Source organism: Vidua chalybeata, chromosome 12 (assembly GCF_026979565.1).
Source record: "Vidua chalybeata isolate OUT-0048 chromosome 12, bVidCha1 merged haplotype, whole genome shotgun sequence".
NCBI classification, from domain to species: domain Eukaryota; kingdom Metazoa; phylum Chordata; class Aves; order Passeriformes; family Viduidae; genus Vidua; species Vidua chalybeata.
In genome coordinates this window covers 15624070-15647749 of record NC_071541.1, presented here as the reverse complement: position 1 = coordinate 15647749, position 23680 = coordinate 15624070, and the positions used below count along the sequence as shown (strand labels likewise).

General features: G+C 43.3%; 1 protein-coding gene across 1 annotated transcript in view; it reads left to right on the top strand.

Moving 5' to 3' along the window:
- Positions 1–289: 289 nt before the first annotated feature.
- Positions 290–23680, top strand: part of SFMBT1 (Scm like with four mbt domains 1) — a 66283-nt gene continuing 42892 nt past the window's right edge. The window contains exon 1 of the mRNA XM_053953645.1: positions 290–430. The gene's annotated coding sequence lies outside the window, so the exon portion shown is untranslated. The remainder of the gene's footprint in view (positions 431–23680) is intronic.

Genomic DNA, 23680 nt, shown 5'->3' with positions numbered 1-23680 from the left:
CGCCCGCCGGGCCGCGTCCCTTCCCGCGGCGCCCGGGCAGGGCGTGGACGCCCGCCCCGCCCCGGCAGAGTCGCGGCGGCGGCGCGTCCCGTTACCGGCGGCCGAGCCCGCGCTGCCCCCGGCGCGGCGGGAGCAGGTGTCCGGGGGCAGCAGCCCGGGGCAGCGCGGCGGGGGCGGGGTCGGGGCCGGACCCCGCGGGGCCGGGCGGGCGGCGGCGGCGGGCTCGGCGCGCCCGCGGCAGGAGGGAGCCGGAGCGCCCGAAAAGCCGTGAGGGGAGGGGAGGGCGGAGGGGCGGGAGGGGGGAGGCAGGCGGGCGGGCGGCGGGCGCATGCGCTCTGGCGGGCCGTGCCATATTGGAATGAGGCAGTGAGCGGAGCGCCGGGGAGCCCGAGCCCCGGCAGCGGCGCAGGGCTGGAAAAACTCCCCGCAGGTGAGGCGGGCGGCGGCGGCGCCCGCGCGCGGGCGGAGCGGTACGGGGCGCAGCTGTTGGGGGCGTTTTGCCGGCGGGGCGCGGGGCCCGGAGGGTTTTTCCGGGCTCACGAAGTTTGGATGCGGGAAAAAGGCGGCGAGGCAGGAGGAGGAGGAGGAGGAGGAGGGAAGAGGCAGGCGGAGCGCGGCGGGGAGGCGGCAGCGGCAGCGCGGGGGGGACGCGCCTTCGGCCGCGCCGAGGAGCGATGCGCGGGGCTGGCCGGGCGCCGCCGCGCAACTGCCCGCGCGCAACTCTGCGCGCTCCCGCCAGGGGCCCGCGGCGTCCCGCGGCGCGCTCGGCCGAAGTTGCCCTCCCGGCCGGCCCCGCGCCCGCCCGAGGACGCGCCCGGCCCCCGCGGGAACTTTGTGCGCGCCGCGCCGCCGCCCCGGCGGGGCCGGTCCCTGCCCGCGCCCGCGGGGGGCCGAGCCCACCGAGCGCCTCTCGCTCGCCCCCCTCCCCCTCAAAATGGCGGTGGAAGGGGACCTTTAAACCCCGCGCCGCTCCGCTCCGCACCCCCGCCGGGCGCGGCCGCGCTCCGCTCGGCGCGGCGCGCGTCCCGCCCGGGGCAGCGGCTGGCGTCGGTCCCCGTCAAGTGGCCCGTCAGCGAGCGGCTCTCGCCTCCCGGTCGGGCTGGGTGGGTGGGTGTGGGGGGAGAGGGGCGGGCGCCGCCTCCGCGGCCGCGCCGCCGGCTCTCCCGCAGCGCCGCCGCCCGCGCTGCGGGGCCTGCGCTGCCGCGGGGCCGGGCATTGTGTGCGCGCCGCGCCCGCCGCCGCCGCTCCGCACCTCCGGCGGCTCCGCGCCCGGCGGCGCTCCGGCGAGCGACACACAGCCTTTGTCTCTCGGGGAGTCGGTCTGCGCTGCCCGCCGCTCCTGCACCTGAAGTCGTAAATCGGGCGCCGGTGACACTGCCCGGGCGGCCGCCGGGGATGCCCCGGGACGCCAACTTCGGGCTGGGGAGGGAGCGGCGCCGGGGCAGCGGCTGCGGGAGGGCTCCCGCCCGGGCAGCGCCGGCTGGGAGCGGGAGGGCGGAATGCCCGCATCGGAAGGACTGAGCAAGTTTTCCGTCTGTGGCTTTTGCAAACTTGCTCCCAGCCCCCCCCCCCCCCCCACCCCCTACACAGTGGAAATAATGAAAGGAGAAGAAAAACAGCGCGGGCAGTTAATTGTGAATTTGTAACTGCGTTCGCTATTGCAGTTCTGCAAGGCCCTTATTTATTGAGAAATAGGCCAGTGATGTCTGTTTCACAGTCACATGCGTGCTTTAGCGAAACAATTATATCTACTTTGGAGAAACTTGTTGCCACTATAAAAAGGTTGGACATGGTAACTCTCCTGTCTGTCAGTTTCACACACTCTGACAGCAGAATTCTGGTGGAAGAGGTTTTGCAGCAGAAGAAAAGGCCTAACTTGCTGCTTCTTTGCTGTACCTTCCTTCCTTCGTGGGAGCCGGCTGCTGTCAGTAGCCCAGGAGGTTACCATAGCGAACAGTTCCCTGAGGCAGAATATAAGGTGCACCGCCAAAACTCATGCTGGAGAAATGATAACCCACCTTGTAACTTCAGAAATACCATTGTTGCAACCTATGTAGGGTTTGTGATGTGTGTCAACTGGTCAGAAACATCTGATTTGTAAGAGAAGTTATTAATTGCAAGAAGTCTTGCTCCTTCGGGAGTGGGGCTGTAACTTGTACCTCTACAGCATCCAGCAGGATGGATTCCTGGTCTGGCTGCGGTCTGTGATTACTGTTTCAAAATAGCCAACTGCTAGGACTAAGTAAATCAATGTGACGATAAAAATAGATCAATTAACTGAAAGCCTAGGTTTATTGTGTGGTAGGTGGTGCTGACATGGATTTTACAATTAAAAAAAAAGTTTAAAAGTATCTGTCTATCTAAAAGATCATCTCTAGGGAGAAGGCTTAGTGGCCTTCCTGCCTTCAATACAGCCACTTCCTCTTTTGAGTTTGGTTTGTGAATTGTTGCCGTGATTGAGTGATGAGAATGAAATCTGGTTCTTCCCAGAACCTTTGTTGGGAAGATGCTTATGGACAAGACGGACAACCAAATAAAACTGCTCTCACTGCCTTTTTCAATGACTCACAGTTAGGAGATGGCACGGGAGTGCTGGGAGAATGGCTTTGCTGTTGTTTGGTGTGTCTGTGGCTGGCACTTACTCTGGGACACCTCAGGATCCTGTCACGTTAGAGCTGACACGCTCCTTCTCACGGGAGACAGCAGTGCAAGGCAGAGAGCAGGGAAACGGTGGCAGATCTCTGTAGTTATTGATCTTTATGGGTTTTCCTTTGCTGGTTTTTCCCCCTGTACTATTAATTTGCTGGCATTGAGTTATTTTATCTGATTCTTAAACCTGGCAAATCTCGTAAGCAATTGCTGGGTGGAAAAGGTGGATTAAGTGTAAACTGACACGTTAATGACTGATAGAGTTTGCGTGGTGTGATCTTTATATTCTGGGAGCCCTTTACTGCCTCTTGGGGAAGATGTTAGTGAGTACTGCAAAAACAACATGTGCCATGGTATGTTTTGGTAACACTTTTCAGGGGATTTTTTTGTCATTTCGTGGCAGACCAGTGACAACTGTAGACCACAACCTTTCCGTTGTGGTTGCCTTTTGACTCCACCGTATTTGGAATTCACCTTAACATCATTGCTGTGCTTCCAGTTGTGAAGTCTGGCCATGGCATGATCATCATGCAGTGATGCAGACATCAATACAGTCACTGGGTGCTGGCTTGACTTAAGTAATTGTCCTACAAGTGATGCACTTGAGGCACGTGGCAACTTAATTACACGACCACGCTGACAGTGGAATGATTCATGTTAAATCCACTACAGTGTCCTTTAAGGGCATGGGAAAATTAAACCTGGAGGTGCTTAGCAAGGGGCATTTTGGGGAAAGAGCTTCCAGTGTCTAAAACCACAGGGTTTGCATTACATCCATTGTTCCTATAATGACATGGCAGCCTTAATGCTACAGAATTGACTTGGGATTTGGTTTCTTGGCTTTTTAAGTGTGCAATTCTGTGTTTTATGGATTGGTCATTGACTTGAAACAATGTGGCCTGTGCAAGTTACAAATGCTTTCTGGACCTATAACAGCTTTCTTTTGTGTTGTTCATCTGACTAATCTTGCTTGATGATTAGCAAATTTTATGTGTCATCTTTGTTTTGGTCTCTTGGAGCATCAGTGTTGCTGCTGGTGGTGGACTGGACTTTGTGCTCCTTTCCTTTTGCTTTTGGGAAGTGTCTGTCAAGTTTTAGGTCATATGTTTAAACTTGAAGTGGGTGTTATTTAAAGCTTTTAAGGTCGTGGGGGTTCTCCCTCTCAGGATTACTTTCTTACTTGAAAAGTCAAGGGATAGAATAAAGGGGAAGGGGTTGATTTTTTTTTCTTTTTTTTTATTCAAATGCTTGTTGAAATGGTGCTGAAGGCAAACACTCTGTTAGTGTGTGAGATCCTGAAAATGTCCTGAATGTGACATTTAGCAGTTCACATTCGTGAAGTTCAGAAAAAGTCAAAAATGAGAGTAAATTTTTATCTTAAATTTATATTAGTATCCTATGATTTTTAAAGCCATGACACCAGTGCAATGATATTTTATTGTAATTATATATTTTTCTGACTTCAATACATAGTTCTTTCTGCTGCGTGAAGTTTTCTTTATATTGATAAAACCTATGAAAGAAGCATTGAGATGCTAATTAGTGCTCTTTTGATTTTAAAATAGTTTTGGTTCCCAGGGTACAGAATATAAATACATTTTTTTTAAGTTAGATTTTGTGCATGTGAGACACACATTTTCTGTTCACTTTGTATCTGTGTTGATTTTTCCTCCTTTTTTCCCAGACTTTGCTGGCAATCTTTGTGGATTGGTGGTGGTCATATGATAATAATAGCAGCAATAGTAATAATAGTAATAGTAGTAATAATAATAATAGTAATCATCGTAACAATTATCATCATTGTTTTGCCCCTATTTATGGGTGAGATTATGGTTTTTTAAGTATTTCTAGTAAAGGCTGACTGTAGAATTAAAGCATTACAACATGAATTTTTCTCTGCATTCTTAATAGGGTATCTCTTAGGGGAATTACATGTTTGAATAGTTTAAATGTTCCCCTGTGAGAAGGGAGGGTGTGAACTTGGGCTGGAACAAGATATTGTGCTGATCAGGTGGGACTCTCCAGGTGACTCTCCACGTCTCTGGGAAATTAGTGAATTTTAACTAATGCAAAGCTGCATGGTGGTTCCTGAGTGGTAGGGGAATGCTTTAATAACCTTTGAAGATGGAAAGCCATAAGTCTTCAGGGTATTTCTCTGCTTTGTTTGGCTTGGGAGTGTTGAATTGTCACCCACAGACACCACTGAGGAGTGCTCAGCTGGGAGTTGTGCAAATAAAGAAGGCCTGGGTGCCACACGACCAAGGAAGCCCAGGTCCCCAGGTCTCTTTCTTCATCTGTCTGCCCCTCCTTTTTCCCTTCCTTTATGTCTTGTGGATTGTCTGGGATGTCTTCACTCATCTCTCAATGGAGACAGTGATATTCAGATTTATTTTCCCTGTGAAAATAAGCATCCTAGTACAACATTTGTTGGATCTTGGTGTCACAGAGACCCCAGACCCTCAGTCATGTTTTGTTGACTTGGTTTGGGGAAGAGTCCTGAGAGGAGAGGCAAAGAACTGCACACATGCAGGTATTCCATGTTGATCTAATGAGCCTTGTTTGCTAGGATAACCAAGTAAGCAATAATGTTAAAACCTGAAGTAGGAAGGGCTTCAGTGAGGTTTGCAGTAGCACAACCATCTCTTCTGTAATGCCTCGCTCTGGTACTGGGATTTCTGCTCTTTCAATGTTGTTTTTTTATAAGACAGAGCATCCTTAAGTGACACGAGCTTTTTGCTGCATGGATTACTTGTGGTAAATAATGTACAAGTAAGAGTTTTCTCTTCACTTAAAGTTGGTGGGAGCCATATATTTTGTTTTGTTTTTTCTACCCATTGGGATATGGAACATGGACAGGTTGCAGATGCTTTTACCTACAGTGCAGGTGAGTTGTAGCTACAGAGGTAATCTCAGCAATTTGTTCAGATTATGTGGACATTTAAAATGTGATTGTTGTCCCTAGAGTCATCCTGAGCAGCAGTTTTCTGGTTTTCAAGGTCATTGTTTATATTGCTGTGGCACTTCATTTACACTGGTTTATTTGCTGTTACACTTCAGGACACTTCTGTTCACTACAGAAATGATCTCTTTCTTCAAACAGATGAGTTGAGAAGGAGATTAGTGGAATGTGATGTTATCTAAAAATGATGCAGCTATTAAACCAGCTTTGAGATTCTCTGAGAGTACTGATCAGTGAGAGAAGAGATGCATCTTGGATTATTTTTTTCTTTAAGAGCAAACGATGCAGGGCTGAGTGACCTCCTCTCCCATTTTGGCTGATTGGAGATGAGGGCTCTCAGCATATCTCAAGAGGTGCTCTGTCTTGCAGAACTGGGTCATTGGTTGAAAATAATGGTGGTGGTGGGGAACCCTGCAAGGTTTTGCTGTTTGTCACTTAATCCTTTTCAAGGATGTGAGGGACTGCAGCAGTGATCCTGAGGTAGATATCAAGTGGATTGGAGAAGATGAACACTGTCTTCATGCATTTAGAGGCTGTAGTCACTATTTCTTCTGGCAATGGGTGACAGAAAGCCATAAATAGCACCTTCAGATTTGTCATTGTTTCCAGAAGAAACCAATCAAGTCAGGAAGTGAAGGCACTTCCCCTCTGATGCTGGGTGCACATTTATTACAAATGGCTCTGCGAGTCCTGTGGGTGTCTCACCTCTTTGTGCTGGAGCAGGTGATGCTCTGGCATTTCTTATCTTTTTTGTGATCTCTTGACCTGGGAAAATACATACAAATGTACAATTTATTTTTTTATTATATGGTATATTTTTTCTTTTTGTTGCCTGACTGAATGAAATCCATTTAGGATTCCCCACCTCCTCTGGAGCTGTAGTAATGTGCACGTTTGCAGCTCAAGCATGCACTTTGCTCTCTGCACAGGGAGCCATGGCCTCTGGTTTAAAAAAAGAAACTTATTTGTCTTGAAATCATAAAAAAAAAAAGTTTAAAAATTTTAAATCTAAGGACTATGAAACTCTGTTATACTGTAAAGCTTTGTCTGAAACCACAGTGGGTTTTTGAGAGTATCTTTGGTGTCAAAGCAACTTTTGAAAGGAGGCCAACGCTGGCTTTAGTGCCCAATAACTTTGAATGAGGACATGGTGCTGAAAAAGCTGTGGTGTTGCACAGTATGGAAAAATGCTAGTGGTATGTATTATAGACATAGGCTTCCCCTCATATATATATATAAATATTAGTGTTTATTTTTTCCTAATGTCACGGTCCAAACATGCCTCCATTAATGTGTTAAGCACTGAATTGTTCAAATTGTGTTTTTAAGTGAATTACAGGGCCTCTCATTAGGTTCCCAAAGAAATGTCCAGGTAGGGAATGCCAAGCAGACAGGCAGGGGGGAGAGCATGGAGATGCTTCCTTGCAGTTGGGCCAGCAAAACTCACAGAATGCACAGCCTAAAAAAGAAATTATTGAAGGAGGCAGTGATTCCTTCCAGGATTAACTCTGCTCATTGCTCTTTAAAGTGTTACCATGAGGGTTAAACTAATGGCCCTAAGAAATAATGCAAGCACAGGATCAGTCACAAGTGTTACAGATATAGCACTAATTGGCCAATTGAACCGAGCTAATCAACTCCTTTTAAATGAATGTGACCATGGGCACCAGCATAGGGAAATCTTCCCTCTCCCAGGGAGCTTTTTCTCCTCTTTTTGCAAAACAAAATCCAATCAATTTAGCTGTGAGGCTTTTTAGTCCAGTGGCCATGAGCAAAAGTCTTCTTTTTCATGTGATTATTTTATATTGTAAGTTATTTGTTAAACTTTTTAAATAGATTTTGGGGAGGGAGAAGGAGGCTAATTTTGAATTGCCCTTTTTCTTGCAGGCAAATCTTACATTCTGAACTTATTCCTTAGCACATTTAAACATGTATTTTGTCACTCCCCTTAATGAAAACCAGTGTATTTAGGGAAGTGGTTTGGTTGAAGCACATGAGTCCAGTTTGTTTTGATAATAAGCCAGTTCTAGATAATTCTAGCCTCACTGCAAGTGTAGAGGGAGTGTGTCCAACAGCTGCTTTGTCTGGTTTTGATTTTTTTACTGGTTCATCTTATGTAAGAAAGAGGTAATGACTGAAACTGAAGAATCAGGGAAGGTTGTTTCTTCTTCTGGTCTTCATACAAAAAAAAAAAAAAAAAGCAGAGTAACAGCTGGAAGGGCAAAGTGACAATAAAAGCTACAAATTTTTAAATGGATGTTAATGTTCCTTGGTTTAACTCTATGTTCTTACTTAATGAATACCAGAATATTTGTTTTTTTGTTTCTGCCTCCTCTGTATGTGCTTTTAAGGTAAGAATACTCATTATCCAATTAAAGTGCAGTTTTATTTCTAATTGAAGTTCAATTTCCATCTAAAAGCAACTTGACAAAAATTATAATTCTTATGATTATCCAATAAGAAGTGCTGAAATGATATTTTCATAGTAAATCTAAGTTTTTATTTTGATAGTCAGATTTATCTTTTGCCTTTATATTTTGTTTCCAAACAGCGGTTGTATCTTACTGGGAACTATTTTTAGGTTATTGAGAAATAGCAGTGTTGCATAGTTTAGTATGCTTTTATTTAAGGCAATTTAAATAAATGCTTTCCTTTTGTGCTGTGATGTAGGTAATGACATCAAAATGTACTTTGTTAGTCTTGATCATTCTTAGATGCAAATGTGAGTGTTGATAATATTGCAGAAAAAAATAACAACTCTCTATCAATTACTGAAAAATAGCAGCATTGATGCTTCTGAAGAGGTGTGGTTTTAGAAAGCTGGGTCACAGTGGTTACAGTGGTCAGGCTGGACAAGTCTCTGAATGAAGCAGTGTTTTTTGGGTTTCAAAGACTAATGGTGTATGATTTCTTCATTATCTGCCTTACCTTAATGCATCTGGCAAAGAGCATGGCAAAATCCACTTCAGTGTGTAAAATTCTACCTTAGCAGTGAGATTTGAAACAAAAATCCACTGCAGGTGTGGCTGAGAAATTTCTTTGCATTGCTGGAGTAAGAGTGGCTTCAAGTCTAGCTGAAATTGAGATGATCATAAAAATTGCCATAATGTGTCAGATCAGACACCTGGTCCTGTGTCTCACCTCAGCAGTCTCTGGAGATGAGCATAAGAGGCAGTGAAGCAGAGCTCAGCACGCTCTGTGCCTGGGGCGACGCGGCCGCGCAGGAGCCGGGGCTCGGAGCTGTTCCCTGCCCCTTTGGTCCCTTCTGAATCCACACCTGCTTATGGCTCTGCAGTTTATTGTGTGCCATGTCAAGAGGTGCTCAGTCTGTGTTTTCTGGTTGTTGTGGTAGGAGAAATAGGAAATAACCTTTCCTTATAGTTCTTTTTGATCCTAGTTTTGATTTTGCACAGCTCTCGTGCTCTCCCACGGTTGCACTGTTCAGCTCAAAGAAGGAAACCTCGTGTGTTGTGCAGAAGATGCTGGAGCCCATCTGGAGCTTGTGTGTGCAGTGCTGGACAGGGGTGCTCTTTCTTTTTATCTTTGCTATAAAACTGGGTTGTACATCCATCCCTATTAGTATAGAAGTATTTCAAGCCTCTGGTGCTCTTTCTTACCCTTTTTTTGTGCATCTTTTAGTATTTCCATGGCTGTTTGACACCAGCACTACAGGCCATCTCAAGGGGCTCTGGATTGCTAGAATTGTAGTACAGTGTTTGTTGTTTTCTTCTCCATTCCTTGAGGCTCTTAATGAGTATGAAATTGATGTTCCAAGAGAATTAGTTGTAACAGTTTCAAAATTCCGAGTTGAAGTAGCTAATTTAGATCACATTGTATAGGTGAAGTTATTTCTTTTTCTGTGTCTTATTATCTTGCCTTTAATTTCTTCTGCTATTATCCTTCTGCAGTTCTTAGCAAACAGCATTTATTTTTTATCTCTTGAGTGGTTCTGTATTGTCTTAAAACTTTGCACTCTAATGTTTATGTGCTTCCCTTGAAAAGCAGGACACAGTACAGTCATTAGTCCTCCTGGTATTGTGAACAACAGCTTTTTCTTTCTATCATTATTTCATGTCTTTATAACCAGCCTTAATCATACTTAAGTATGAGATGTACCAGAAGAAGCTCCACAATATTTCAAGTCTCACTGGATGAAAGCACCCTCTAACCTGAGGTGATCACTGGACTTGGGTTTGCCCCTAATGCCCAGATTGTGTGCTCTGCTTTCTGAAACTCTTACTTCTTGACAAATTGGTTGATAAATTACCTTAATTTAATGAAGTGTTACCATTTAGTGATCTTTGACTAGATCTGCTGTGCAGCATATGGTATGGAATTTAACACTGATATTTTCAACATCTAAAAAATATTATTCTGTAGTTCCCAGGTTGTGAAGCTTTTGAAATGCTGGTAATTCAGATATGCACTCCCAGACACCAAGCCTACGTGCTGTGGTGTGAATAGATCAGTGGGTGCTTCAGTTTGGAAAAGGACAAAATAAACACCCCTGGTCTGGAAGAACAAGATCAAATCAGTCTCCTTGTGGTGGCTCCACGGTGCCTTGTGGCCACAGCTGTGTGATGGGCTCAGGAGAAAATGCATCTTGCATTTAATCCCAATTGGATGGGAATATGGCACAATCCAAAGGGTTTATATTCCACATTATTTACTTTGCTATAAGGTAATAAGTGTGTTGGAGGTTGTTGAACTAAGAAAAGTGATTTCATTTTGCTGTTAATGAGTGTTTTTCTGTCACCCTTTAGAAAAATCCATTCACTCTTTGTCTGTACCTCAGCAGTTTTGTGTTCATTTTCTGACTTCTTGTGGGTGTGCCCAGCCCTCATATCAGGGAATGAGCTTTTAATCTTTTGTGTTTAGAAGCCCCTTTTTATAACCATAAAGGCTAACAAAGTACCTTACCGAGAATTAAAGTTAAGATGTTGCAGAGATGTTGACCTCAGCTTTGGAAAGCTTTTAGGGAGTATTTTTCTAGGCCGGTTCTTCACTCAATTGATGTTGTTGCTTTGCATAGAGCTCTGATAATTCATTTTTTTACATCCCTGTTGCTCCTGGAGCGATTGTGGCTGTGCTGGGCTGTGCAATTTCCGGTTGCTGCTGAGGGCAGCACTTAAGTGGAGATGGTGTAATTTACATCCAGTGCTGCACTTGCCACTTAATGTTTTCTAGCAGCTCCATTTCTATAGGGAGCAAATCAAAACAGACTTGGGCTGTCAGCAGAGATGTGTTTTTTAAACACAACCAGACGAACGGTTTTCTTTTCCATTTAATCAAGAGTATACTTAAAATTGAATGTCACAGCAGAAGCATGTGATAATAATACATGCAGGTATTTCTAGTGGGTTTAGCTCTAAAGAACTTCCATGGGCTACACTTAGATATAGAATATTGACATGGGGGAAGAAAATGCAGGAGGCTTCATAAAATAACTTCTTAAGGTAGCGTTTTCAGGACAAAGGTGTCCATTGGTTTTTCTGAGGCACTGTTTTTATTACATCCTGCTACAGTATTAAAAGTCTGTTTTAATGACCACAACTAATGATTCAAAAGTTGAAGTGGAACTTGAATAGAAGAGTATTATCTCTCTTTTGTATGTATTACTGAAACAAGGTTGCATATGACAGCACAGTGATGGCTGAAAAAATACATATTGAACTTTGCAGGGAAAGGGCTGCAAAAATAATTCAGTGGGGGGAAAAAAAGTATGAATTTGAAAACGCTTTTTATGACAGTGTAAATGTTCCAGTGTTGTCAGGATCAAGCTTTGAAATTGTACTCCTAAAAATAGAGAAATCTTTTTCAGTTGCACTCTGTCTTTTGAGCCCTTAGGCTCAAGTCTTGTTTTTCTCTCTGTATGAGCAGACATGAAGAAAAAAAATCTTAAAATGAGAACGGATTTTCTTGTAATTTTACCATTCCTTATGCTGGGGTAATAAGAGCGTCATCCCTTACTGTGAGCTCTTTACTAAAACCCTGTGCTTTAACTGTTCTTAGGCCTGTAGGCCTGTTAATGTTCTTGTGATTCAAAATATGTAGTTAAAAGCTGTTGTCTTTCTTTTCTTATTATTTTTTTTCTCCTTTCTTTTTAAGCTTTCAGTACTTTTCAAAGGGAGTAATGAGAAGGGAGCACATCAGTTAATGAGCAATAAAAAAAGGCAAGGCCATATTTTTATGGCATTGCCTAGAGAGAGAATGCCATGGTTTAGCGCAGCTCGTAATACAGTAATTCTGTTCAGGGGAAGGATCAGGGGAAAGCTGTGTTCTGCCATCACCATTTGCAGGTGCAAGGAGCAGTAGATGACTCAAAGGGAGCTTTAGCAAGTGAAAACAGCATGGATAGTGCATGGATGGTTTCAGTGGATAGTGCAGGCACAGCTCACGGGCTGCAGTGAGAATAGGTGCCCGTTTGGCTCCCCATCAGAGGGTTTGAAGAGCATGTTTGGTTGAAGATGTTCCAAGATCGTATGAGGGGACTTATGATGATTATTTATGTTGATGCCTGAAGTCTCTTGGAATTAATCAATCCAGGAAGACCTATACTGGCATTATAGCCAGCCTAGTGTGTATGTTTTTCTCAGTTTTCTGCAGTTAAAGTGCCACATTTAAAGCCTTGTTACTCTGAGATGTTTTCTCAGCCTGTTATGAAACTTCACTTGAAAGGCTCGGGTACTGCTTTAACACCTAAAGTGTATGAAGTAATCCAGGCTGTGAGAAGGAACCATATTTCTGTGCTTTCAGCCACTTGTTATTTCTGCTTGGACATAATGTTAAGAGATGTGCTGGCAGTGGAACTGAAATAGTGGCTGGGTTCTGCTCGGTCAGTAATGATAGCTGGAGAGGGATTTTCTTTTCGCACACAAGAAGTCGTGTCAGGGCATCAGGAAGCCAGGAGCATGTACTGCTGACACAATGGCAGAGTATTCAAGCCAGCTTGTCTTTGTGAGATTTGTTGGATCTCACAGGTAGAATGAAAAATATGTTACGGTACCCAGATCTGTAATTTCACACAGAATTGTGTGTCCTGTAAATATCTGCTGGTTGAGCAGGCTTGTTCTAAGAGATTTGTGATAGAACTTGGGACATTGATATTTCTGGGATACCTTCAGATAAAAAGGGAAGTTTTCATATGTTATCCTTATAATGCACCTCCCCTAGACATGCATGCATTTCCATTAAAAACCCATTTGCTAATCTGAGCTGGAACCCTTTTAAAACAAAATGTGGATAAAATCTTGGAAAGCAGTGGGAGACCTCAGGACTCTACAGTGAAAGGATTGAACTCTGCCATCCACAGCCTCTTGTGAATAAAGTTAGCCTTCTAAAGATAAAAGAAAATTCAATTACAAAGCAAGAAGGAGAGCGAAGGGGTGTAATTAAAACACATAATCCTAAAAACAACATGAACAGTACTTTTTCATGTTATATTTAAAGCAGCCTGCTTTGTGTGTGCAGTTGCTATTGCTTAAGATTATTGATTTAGTTTCCTGGGGGAAACACTTTGGAGAGGATGCGAAAAGGATGACGTCTGTTGGTGTGATTTCACACGAGCATTCTACTTAAGGCAGTTTGCTGGAGAGTTTTCCTTCACTGCTTGCTAATCTTTCTTTGACAAAAAAAAAATAAAAAGGGCTGAAATGAAGTGCTGCTTCTCCTTTTTTTCTCACGCTAGCAGCAGTTGTCCTGTCAGCCCGAGTGCTGCAGGCAGCAGGAGGAACCAGAGGCAGCACGGGGACAGCTCGTTCTCCCTTCTCACATCCAATCCAGCACTTGATTCCCAAAGTTCAGCAGTTTGGGCCTGGATTTTCAGAGTGAAGTGATCCACAGCAGTGCCTAAAACCTTGGATAGGATGTACAGCCCGAGGTCCCCATTAGTCTGGGAACTGGAGAAACCTCTCTGGAGTTTTGTGCTAATGGGTGCTGTAGTAAATACACATCTGCTGTTCCTCTGCTAATTAGCAGCCTGGTCTTATGCTAATAGCAGGAGTTGGGTTAGACCACCTATCTTCTTGGTAGTGAGGCAATCCCTGGCTGGAGTCAAAGCATTTCTTTATCAAGACTGGCTTTTATGGTAGAAATATTGTGATTCTGTCTAGAGCAGGGTGAGGTACTGGCACACACAAACCTGCTCTGCAGCTGGGTCAGAAAGGAGAGCCCGTAGGTGTTCATGAGTGATTGAAGGCGACAGGCTGTCCATCTTCAGACCTCATTCCTTCAGGAACTGCAGCTGGTTCGGTTTCACAAGCAGGGATAATGCCTGATTTGATGGAGAGGAAGAAGCTGTGAGGAAGGAAATGTGGGAGGGAACTGGCAAAAGAAAAATGAAGATGAGTATAGAGATGAGGGTTGGACATGAACTTGACAGCTGAGAGATTTCAGAATGTCTTTTGAATGCTCTTCTGCTCTTAATACCATTCAAAAACTCCTCTTTCCCAGTACTCTAGAAATAAGGATTACAAATTCCTTGAATTATTTAATATTTTAGGCTGATAGCTTGATAAAATATTAGTGGTATTATTTCAGAAATTATTTTGTGCAAAAATTTCTCCGTTAAAGAAATATTTTAATTATTATAAATAAAGTATCCATTTCTTATAGCAATTGATGTTCATGTCTTGTTCTTTGCCTAAATGTTGTGTGCAAGCCTGAAGAAAAATTGAATAACTTGAATAAACTTATGTCATGAGGTTTCTTAGTAAAAGAACGTTCTTGCCTCTATTCATCTTTTACCTGGAATACCTTATGTCCTGTTTGTCTGCTTTTGTAAAAATAGCTTGTGCCATCAATTCAGTTCCTTTGATAAAACTAATAATTAGAAATATGCAATCAGAAACTAAAAGCAACTATTCTTTTCAGCTGGAGAGAGCAAGTGTGTAATCACTGCTCAGAGAACAGGTTCCTGAATTCAGGTTGCCACCAGTGCATTTGCATTTTGAATCTATAAAAAAAAAAATCACAATCCTTTCAGAGAAAGTCAGTGGAAAACCTGTTTCATCGAGAGATGAGCTTGCTGGTTCCCTCCTGATCTGCTGGGAGATAGAAATGGAGGAACCTAAGCATGTTCATAGTGCTTTTCATGAATTGAAACACTGTGTGTGACTCGGATCCTTCCCTCTGGACGTGTTTCCTGGCAGCTGTGTCAGACTGAGAAGTTCTGGGCTTCAATCTGAAACTGGCCTTTGCCAAACGTGTCTTGCATTAAAAGTTTCACAGCAGCTTTTAAATGCCTTTAAGTGGCTGTAGTCCTTTGAGGAGCCTCATCTATGATGGGTTTGGTAATTAGCTGCTGGCAGTGGGCTGGTGTTGCTGGGGCATGGAGCTGGGATTGCAGGGAAGGTCCTGATAGTATCTAAACCCACTTTTGGGATGGATTGAATTAATGATGCAACTGCATTGTAGATGTTTGGGACTTGGAGACTGTATGTACAGTTACTGTAACTGTAAATACTTTCAAGTGTTTCATGAACTATCTTGGGGAGAAGTTTAAGTATCAGTAGAAAACCACATCAAGGGAAAGGTAGAGACTTCTAAAAATAAAATATATAACAAACTTTTCTGCTTTAAGCAGGTCTCGTGTAGTCTGCTGTGAATGTTGAAAGTCTTTGTAGATTGTTTTTAAAGTTGCTATAACCTACTGTCATGTTGAGTGGATATATTCTAGATGTTTCTGATGCTTCCTCACAGAAGGAGTTACAGGGCTCAGCAGTTTTCACCTGCTGTAGGTGCCTAAGAAGTGCATAGAATGATGTACAGAACAGATTGAATACAGGACAGTTGTACATGCCCACAGGTGCCTCTCTTCCCCCACAGCAGGAATCTGCCTTTTTTTACCACTGCCACTTTTATGTGAGTAGGATATTTTTCGTTTATTTTTTTTATAATAAGTCACCCATGCTCTGACATACCTTTGACACATGTTTGTATCTTCCCAGTTTTGATGGGTGGTTGTTAATTCTGAAGTCTGATTATTATTGTCACTGCAGTGCTGGGGATACACTTCTGCCAGCACTCGCTTTCAGCAGTGGTTTTGTTTTGTTTTCTTATTCATCACAAGCCATGTACAAGGAGATGCATGAGGCATTCCTGTGTGTTTGCAGGCTGTAGATGCTCTTGCAGATGAGGGCTGCCTTTGCTGACTTGGTCATTAAATACCTTCTCTGCCAACAGGCTGAATCATTTCTATGCTACAAATACAAAGTTACGAGAATCCCCACATTTGTGGGATGTTTTTCTTTCTCAGTTGCCTACAGTTTGCTTCAGGGAAGCAAGTGGAAGTTAATAGAAAGTGAACCTAGCATTAATTCCTCCCCCTGAAAAACTTGAGGAAGGGTGATTTGGAAAATTTAAAAAAAAAATGCAAGCTGCAAAGGCATAGTTTAACTCTGCTGCAGATCTGCTAATATAGAGTTGATCCTTATGACTTGTTACCCTGTGTCTTTCAATAACTAATCAACTGTAAACCAAGAACTTGTGGCAAGATTTTTTTAACTTGAACTTTATTTAAACTTCTCTGTATTGTTATTCCCTTATATTGGTCAATAAGACTTCATATGTGGCTGCTCATTAGCCTGATTTTTATCATAATAATCAGTTTTATTAATTGTTGTAAGCCTAAAGAGATAGTTTTGACAGTCCTCTGTAGGAAGCTATACCAATAACTAATGTTTGCTGATAAATTTTCATTGTATATTTACCTGATTTTGAAAAGTATATATTTAACTATTTGAAAAGTGGACTGAGCTTAGACTAAAGCTCTTGTCATCAATGTGGACACTATAATCATGCTAGATAGATTAATATTGGAAAATCAAGCTTTTACTAATTTACCACTTTCTCCTCTTACCACAATCTCCCCTGCACAATGACAAAGCCTTTGCAGACTTTATATAAATAAAAAGGCTGAAACTATTTGTCCTGTCATGAAAATAGTACAAAGTTTGCAGTAACATTAGTTCAGAGTTGCAGCAGATAAGAGGTTTATTGTGCCTTCTGTATTTTTGTGGGTTTCCTATCAGGTTTTAAGAACTGAAATAGAATATTGTGTTAGAATAAAACAAGATTTTATCTACCCAAATACAAGAAACCCTTAAAAACTATACAAAGTGACATGAGGAAAATAGAAAATTCGTGTTTGCTCGTTCATGCTATTGGTATGATTTTGGGTACAAGATAAAGAGTGTTACAGAAAGCTGTGGCTGAAGGAAAGAGATTGAGTCTTGATCAGGGAGGGGGCAGTGCCTGGAAGGACTGGAGTTAACAGTATGTCCCAGAAATAACAGGCTGCCAGAGTGAGAGCCTGGAGCGGGGTGGCCTTGGTTTAATGTGCACATAATACACCAAATGTAAGGATCCATTTTTGATACCTGCCTATTCTTTGTTGCTCAAAGACCTTCCATAACAATCTTTTCTTTGAGACACCAGACAAGAAAAAATGTTTACAAAAACCCCTGGTTTTGGCTGCTGCAGCATTTCAGGCATTGCTCTGTGTATGTAACTGCAGCAAACCCATTTGTCTCTTCTAGTTAGAACAGAAAGGGGTTGTTTTTGCTGTCAGTGGAGCCCATTTCTGGCCAGGATGAAGGATGCAGGGAGCAATGGGCTGTTGTCACTGCCCTGTGGTACCTGCCTTGCTTTGTGTTATTGTACAGACACCATCAGTGGCTCTTGACCTCCCATCCTGAGCTGCCCTGTGCTGCCAGCCTGGGGCTGCCTGACCTGCAGGGCTTCCTCTGCCTCTGTCAGAGCTGCTTTAGTGCCAGGTTTCCTCTCACACCTTCTCTGTGCTCAGCCCAGCTCACACAGGGAGAGCTCCCAGCCTGCACTGAGTGCCCAGGGGAGATCCTGACACTGCTCCAGCTGGGGAGCACTTCTAGGTGAGCTTTAATGTCTGCCAAATCCCCTGAGCTGTGCAGCTCCCTCCACATAAATGTGTCAGGTGCCCTTTTCAGCTGCTTGGCCGTGACTGATTCAGAGTGTGGGGAAACTGGTGTGCTGTGCAAAATTTCTGTCTCCCCTCTAGTTGATTTCAGTTTCTCCTTAACCATGAATTTTCCTGTTCTTTTGATGATGTCTGGTTCTCTTCATAAATTTACATCATCTGTTTCCCTGATGTTGTCAGTTTATTGTGTATATAAAGCTGAAAGGTATTTCACTGAGCAGGTGAAAAGCTCAATATTAGGTCTTGTTTAATCTGATATCTAAGGCAAAGCTGTTGATAAATATGTTTTAATAATTTAGTAAACATTTTAAGTTTTATAACTTAATACTTTTGAATAACTGAGGTGACAGTCTCAGCTTGCTGTTGGAGTAAGTGCTCCCTGGAGCTTATGTAGAAAAATTGGGTAGAAATTTTGAATAAGGAAGGTGTGATGTGAATAACTATAGTGGATTTCTTGGAAGTGCTGACATGTTCCACATGTTTTAAGCTGTGCTGAAATGTGGTTGTTTTGACCAACCCAAGATCTGCAATTCCTCCATGTTTTGATTAAATTTTGATTTCCTGTGTGACATCACATCACATGCCACTGGGACTCCTTCTGCATGGTCTCAGTCACTCAGTGGCAGAAGTGACCTGTCTGGTTTAGCTTTGGCTGTGGGGGTCTGCTCTGTAGATGCTTTCAAAATTACTTTGATCTTTATTATCTTTCCCTTTTAAAAATCACCCTAAGTACTGTCTCTTTGCAGGAATGTCTTTTTTTTTTTTTTTTTTTTTTTTTGCTAAGAGGCTGGCACTGCAAGGCACAGTGGTGTTTGTAGAGCAGTATCACTTCAGGTGTTACCACCCAAGTCCCACATGCCCCGCACACCTGAGCTGAGTTCTGCAGCTCTGTTTGTGTTACAAGGAGAAGCTGTTGTGAAGTACAAGTACAATACAAACCAGGGGGAGGCACCTGTCCCCTCTTGGGACACCTGGTACAGTAGTTCAGCAATTTAGAATAGGAGTCTGAATGTCAGGTAAGTAGAAACGTGGTGTGAAGGCTTGGAGCATACCTGGGGCTCTGGCAGCAGGTGATTTCCTGTGCGGTTTGCAGTGTGGGGAGTCACTTCAGACAGGATCCTCAGAAAGCTGCCAGATGTTGTTTTCTGTCTGCAGACAACACTCCCATATTAAATCTTTAGCTTGGTGCATCAGAGAACAAAAAGCACATGCTGGTAAAGTAGGAGGTTATTTTCAGTTTTGCTGTTTAAAACAGGAAATCTGGAGTGTGAGCCTGGAATCCCATATTGTTTAAAAGAGTTAAGTGGCAGTGAAGACTAAACCAAATTTCTCATTTCCTCTTAACAACTCTCCAAGAGCACTTGATTTCAGTAGTTTTTCTTTAGATACTGATAGTAGATTAATTTGGTTACATTACAAATTAATAAGCCCTCATGGCATTTAACTTAATTCCCACTTTATTTATTCCTGTTGCAATTATTGTCTTTAACATCAGTGCTGCCATAAATTGTGGAAGCTTATTTTGAGTGTCCTCTGCCCACAAATTCTTCATAGCAAAGTATAGGCTGTGCTACAGTGATGACTAAGAATCACTGTAACAGAATTGCTTTGGGGTTTTGTTTTTTTTTTTTTTGGTAGGCATCTGTTTAAGATCAGGATGTTTCTAAAGATACTGTCATTTATGTGCCTTTTGGGTAGTTACAAATTCTTGGTAATAGATGTTAATGATGTGATCTCTGTCTGAACTGACTATAAATGCATCAGCTATGAAAAAATAAGCTTGGAGTTTTGCATTAAATGAAGAGGTACTGAGAGCAGAGGCAGAGAGCCCGTGTGGGTTCACTCAAATCCAGAGCATGCCCAATGTCACACAGCATTGCTGAGCTAATCCACCTTGTCTGGGTTCAGTGACAACTAAAAGCAGAAGCCATTACACTTTTAGTAATTTTGATTAAAAGAATGAGAAGATTGTGTGTGGCCTGAGCAGCTGTGTGGCAGTGCTGGCTGTCACCCCCTGAGTGCTGTTCCTGCTCTCTGGCTCGTGGGTGGGTTCAGTGGAAGCTGCTCACAGGTCAGCGTCGATGCTGCTGCAGAGGTGGCAGTGCCACCACTTGCTCCGTTTGATTTGTGTTTGTGGTGACAATAATGAACTGGCTCTGGAGCAGGGAGGGCAGGAAACTTAAGAGCAGCTCGGAATTTTATCTTCAACTCCTGAGCAGCATTTGACTTTAGCATCTTTAATCCCCAGCTGCCTCTTAGGAAGGCAGTGGCCTTTTGGGAAAGCTTTTCTGATCAGCCTTACAGGAGTGGAAGTAGCTGGAAAAAGCCAGCCATAAATTCCATATTTCCTCATTTTTCTCACTGTGTTTTCCCCTATATGGGTGGGAGGATTGCATTCCCTCAGTATTTAGATGTAGCACTTTCAGATCTTTCTAATTTCTGTTATTTTGTCTTCTCTGCTGGCTTAGAAGAAAGCCAAGACTAGGTAGGCAAACTGACTGGTGCACAGGGGTTCATTGCCTGGCTTTTAGAGAAGGGTGCTAGGGATGCAAGGCACAGCAGGACAGCTGGAATGTCACATTCCCTTCTCCAGAGCTCAGCTGCAGCAGCAGGCAGCTGTCCCCTTGCTGCACTCTAGAGGCAGCAGGGTTACGTGATGTGCTGGGCAATAGAGACCTCTGGACTTAGAATTTGCTGCTCTTTAGATCTGTTCTACCTGTGTTACTCTAAGCTCAGGGGAAATCATCTTTATTCACCAGCCCAAAACAGATCTGGCACCATAAACCACAGGCAAATAGAGTAAGCCTCAATTAAAATTAAAGACTGATTGCCCAAGAAGAACTATTAAGTAAAACCCACAAAATGACATTATAGTATCCTGAGCAAGGAGTGAAATGACCAGGCTGAAGGGTCGATTTTCTAAGGTTGAACAACTGGTGCTGTTTGTGGCAGGTTCAGAGCACTGGTGGCTGTGGCTGTGCCAAATGGTTTTTCTGCTTAGCCAAAGCAGAAGGCTCACAGGTGATGCTCAAAGGTTGATGGCATTCCCTACCTGGGGATTTAGCTCTGTGCTGGTACTCTTGTGAAGGATCTGGCATCATCACTGTAGCATAAACAGTGGTTTTCAGGTGACAGCAAGGAGGTATTTCCTTTCCTGAGCAGTGAGTTTCACAGATCTAGTCCAGCTGACTGCATGGTGCAGGATGGATGTCTGAGGCTTTTGGTAGTTCTAGATAAAAGTATTATTTCCCATTCTGTTCAGTGGGTGCTAACAGGAGAAAGGAAGATATCTACTTGCCTAAATAAGTAACACTGAATTCTCTTGACAATGGACATTTTTTTCATCTGAAGAAAGTTGGAGTACAGGTGCTGTGTTCTTGACAGTGACCGATGGATGCAGCTCAGAGTCTAAACTGTAAGCTGGCTTTCATGTTGATTAAAATGTATTTGTGTACCTTAAAGTTTGATCTGATGAACTCAGATGAATTTTTACATATAAGTAAATGAAACATACTGAAGTGGATAAATGAAACAACTGTTTTCCCTATATTTGGGGTTCAGTTTGTATTCCTGATCTATCATAAATGAAGTTGTACCTTTTAAAAGCAGCTGCTAAAGTAAAGATTTTCGTTTGACACGAGAAGATGAAACATGTTTCCCTGTCTTAACAGGTTTTTTTTTCCCTTGGAACCAGCAGTTACTGTGGGATATAAGTTCACTTGAGTTTCAGAGGTACCAGACTGTGCTATAGTGTAAACACAGCTGCTATTGAGTAAAATAGCTTCAGTCTTCTCTAAAGTATACAAGTTCAGTGTTAGTGCAATAATAGATGCTTATTTCATTAACTGTTAGTCTGCCTGTGCACTTCCCTGGCAGGCTAAAAACGATGAAGTTCACCATGGGCTTGGCCTTCCATTAACTGATAAAGGAGGGCAATGCTGGAGGTTCCCTGGGAAAACCTGCATCTCCTGGTCACCCAAAGGACTGGAGAGAGGGGGAGTTCCTTCCTGGGATTGTTGTGTTGGGAGAATCCATGCAATGAAGTGCAAACCATGCTGGTTAAGTTAGTTTATTTAACATGTCTGAATGCCAGTTGCTGTTGTGTGTACTTCAAATATCAGCACAGATAAGGTGATCTCGTGTTCAGCACTGAGTGGGAAACTGGTCAGGAGCAATTAATCAAGTGCTGGTGAATACTGATGGACATGGCTCCTCCAAATCCTTGGCAATACTGCTGGTGTCAGGGAAGCAGAGAAAACAACCATCTATATAGAAATCCTGATTTTTTTGTTTGTTTGTTTGTTTGTTTTTTGGTCACTGAATGCTTGTGTTTCCTGTGGCTCTTTTTCTGACTGAGAAAAGGTGTTTTTTTGGTTATTTTTTAGCTTATGGAGGACAGCTTATTTAATGCATAGTGATACAGCTTAGCTGATAAATGAGAATCTCTGCATGGCTGTGCTTATTTCAGACAATGTGGGCATAAAGGCTCTCTCATCAGAACCAGCTTTAATGACACAGATCCCATAGAAGTGCCTCATTTCTGCAAGTTCTTGGATTAAAAAAGTGAAAGTGCAGTATGGAATTTTGTCCTTAGAGTAACTAAAATTTAATTTAAATAAAACAGGTCAACTTTGTGTGTGCAACCATCCAATGACTGAATATGTGGAGCTTGTTAAATACCAACATTTAGCTTATATAACAAGGCTGAATTCCCTCATGCTGGTTATAAATTGGTATTTTTGAGGACTGTGGTGTGTAGATCTTGTAGAGCTGTAGGAGCACTGCTCTTCTGTTCATGGCACAGAACCTCTGGAGTGAGTGGGTGATGCTCTGGTGGGTGGAAAGCATTGAGAGCAAACAGCTAAAAGGGGAAAAGGGTTTCAAGGCTTCCCAAACATTATTTGGGACTGATACCCAAAGAAATCAGCTGTTGCTGTAAGTGCAGGTAACCTGAAAGTATGATCCACACTCCTGTTTTGCACTCCATAACTCACTGAAAGCTGCTGTGTAGCTCCAAAGCCAAGTTGCATTGATCAGCCAGGTTCTAGATAACAGAGATGGCTTCCCATGGCTTCTCCTGGCACGATGCCTGGGGAGATTTCCAAAGTGTGAGAGAAGAGCAGTGCCAGTCTGCTCTGCTGCTCTGTGCAGCCACCTGAGTGAGCTCTGCTCCGTGGCTGCAGGACAAGCTCGTGCTTGAGCCTCTGCTGCACATCCCCTCTCAGCAAAAACACACTCCCTGACCTGTGTGCTGGATGCTGCCAGTGCTGATGTTGCCAGTTAATGCCTGCTCGAGACCTTGGGGCAGTTCAGGTGAATCTGGAAAGTAAACATTTTCTTACTTGAGCTCCACAGTTTCTGGTCTGTGCCTGGATATTTCCTGTGCTCCATCATCCTGTGGAGGCAAAGCACACTGTGTGACAGCCAGGGTGATGGGACACTGACAGGCTTATAAATAACTGAGGACTGGAAGCTTCATTCATCTCTGCTGTTAGAATTGAATACTGTGCCTGATCAGGAAGATGAAGGGGGGTAGTAGTTGTTTATAAATCTTATAAATAAAGGTTCAGCCTAGACATGGTCTCCTCTTTGGCTTTGCTGTGTGAGTTTGTCCCTGTGGAAAGTTTAGTGTGGGATAGGGATGAATGAGTGGGTGTGGAACTACCTTCTTCAGAGTAGTGCAGCTTTATTTTGCTTAAGTTATGAGTGGAGCTACAGCCAAGTTACAAAGAATGTTCACAAGTCTTTTAAGAACATGTAAGTGGTGAAGTCTGGAAACAAACATTTTGAGGTACATTTCCTTGTTCCATGCTGAGGCTGAGCCCTGAGGAGCTGTTATTCTCAAGAAAAGCCTGACCTCTCCTTTCAGGTTCCTCCTCTTTCTTTAACATCAAAGGTTCTCATAGCACATGTTGAGGCAAGAACTTATTTGGACATTTACTGTTAGCACTTTGATTTTTGCTCTCTTCATTGTTGCTCACTTGTTTGTGAAAGCAGTAAAATAAATTACCAAGTCTTCTGCTGAAGGGTTGGTGGGTTTGGTCCCCAACTTCTTCATTAAAATCTCTGGACAAACTGCTTAATGTTTAAAGAAAGAAATTTTGTTTCTGAAGCAACTG